This window comes from Mandrillus leucophaeus, unplaced genomic scaffold, assembly GCF_000951045.1.
Source record: "Mandrillus leucophaeus isolate KB7577 unplaced genomic scaffold, Mleu.le_1.0 Scaffold229, whole genome shotgun sequence".
NCBI classification, from domain to species: domain Eukaryota; kingdom Metazoa; phylum Chordata; class Mammalia; order Primates; family Cercopithecidae; genus Mandrillus; species Mandrillus leucophaeus.
This window is the reverse complement of record NW_012102354.1, coordinates 1,788,918-1,791,250: the sequence shown is the minus strand read 5'-3', so window position 1 is coordinate 1,791,250 and position 2,333 is coordinate 1,788,918.

Here is a 2,333-nt window from a genome sequence, read left to right as displayed (position 1 = left end):
AAAAATTAGCTGGGCGTGGTGGCATGCACCTGTAATCCTACCTACTGGGGAGGCTGAGGCAGGAGAATCGCTTGAACCCAGGAGGCAGAGGTTGCAGTGAGCTGAGATCAGGCCACTGCACTCCAGCCTGGGTGACAGAGCGAGACTCCATCTCAAAACAAAAAAGCTAAACAACCCAATCAAGAAAGTAATACATAAAATATTGAAAAAGGACTTTAAAAGGTATTAGGATTAAGTTGTCTGGTTAATTCAGAGGAAATTACAAAGTAGGTGAAAAGATTTGTGAACTTTCGAGCACGCTTCCATGTATGAGCTGTCTTGCCTTCCAAGGGCTCTCAGCAACTAGAGCCAAACTGACAATATACATACCCCCGACTGCCTGCTCCACAGTGTACCTCTGCCGAAAGCACTGACTGGTTAGTTAGAGTGTGTGGTCTGCTAGGGCATTAGTTCCAGTTCTTAGTCATAGACCTGAAATATCAGGCTTGACCTTAGTATGATGGGCAGACTTGGAATTTTGGAATGAAGGGAAATGAATGCGAATTCCAGCTCTTCTGCTTGTTTGACAAAGTCATTTATCCTATCTAAAATCAGTTTTTACAGTCACAAAACCGAAAAAGAAAAAAATCCTACCTCTCATGTGAAGATTAAGTAAGGTAAAATGCTCAGAAAACATCCGTTCTTTTCTGGATTCTAATTCTAGGGAAATATTTGCAGAGGTTCACATGCATGCACGCATATTTATGTACATCTTGATCATGAAAAGTCATCTAGATCCCTGCTTCTTAAAGAGTAATCTGTGGGCCAGCAGCATAAGCATTACTTGAGAGCTTGTTAGTAATACAAATTCTCAGGTCTCCTTCTCAGACCTACTGAATCAGGGTCCCAGAGAAGCCTTTCTCTAGAAGTCTGATTAAAGCTGGAGGTGTGACATAAGTAAAGACTCTGGGGGCATGTTTTAATCCTAGACTTAGAGAACCAGAATAGTGTCCACAGCCCTGGCCTTCTTAGAATCCTGTTTTAATCTAAGGAAACTTTGAGGAGTTGAGTCACTAGGCTAACCAGGTCCCAGACCATTGTGATCCACTCTATTCTCAATTGTAATCTGACCTTAAAATAGGTGAGTTCTGGGCCTCAGGGATGCTAGTTTCTTTGCACATAAATCAGGTCACATTCTCTTATTGGCATAGGATGGATTTCAAATTTTAACATGAGCTGAAATAGGAAGATGTACTTAGCCTACAACTGGAAAGAATGGATGTCTGATTGATGATGAACCACAGTTCTTGAAATATGGGGAAGAATCAGAAAGGCAGAGAGGAGGTGAGGGAGGACACTCCAAGAGCAGCAAAGGCCATGAAGGGAAACTATGCAAAAAGAAAAAGCCAGCAACAAGAAGGCCAGTTACGTCCAAGTGGAGGATTAGAGATGGAGAATTGTAGAAAGAAACAAGTAGTGAGGGGCCTTGAATGCCAAGCTCAGGAGTTTAGAGTTTATCCTGTAAGTCATGAGGGGCCTCAAATGTTTACATGCTTTTGGTTTTCTATTATTTATTTATGGGAAAGACGTTGCCTACATGTATGTTGGAAGACAATCCTCCAGGAGTCTGGCATGTCTGCACATCTCAAACTATCTCTTCGAAGAATAGCAAACAACCTTGGAAACTAGAGATGGTATATTCCTCCAGGTCAGAGAAAGGATTTGTCTCCTGACCAATGTAGTAAAGCTTAAAGACCCTTCCCCAGAGATATTCCAGAGTAGTAAAGATAAAGACTTCTCCTACCACAACCTGGAGAAGACTGGCATACTTAGAGTAAAGATAATGTCTTTACTAAGAAATGAATGATGGGCAGGTGGCCAACTCAGAAGTGAAGAAGGGGCAGGTTGCCAACACCCATATATAGGATCAGAACTTCCTAATTTGAGGGTTCCTCTCCTGTAATGCACCCCACTGCATATAAGGTACAACCTGGTCTTTATCATGTCACCTGTGGATATGGGGCTTGGAGAACTGGTGCTAAGAAATTACCTTGGCCACAGCTTTTGCTGTATATATGACTCTTTCTCTCTAACTCAGAGATCTTCTGCAGTGTGTGTGTGTGCGCACGCGCACACACACACAACACACTGTGACTGGCTAACTTGTTAGTTTACGTGGAGAGTAAAATCCCAGACCCTTCACAGTTTCTGATTTAACGATACAGTGGGCTTAAAATAATTAAACAAAAAACACAATGCTGTTGACCCAGAGTAGAAAAAACATACGATGCCACTGTTCAGCAAAACCAAATAAGAAAAGATTTAGCACTCTTTTACAGGCAGTGACTAAACTC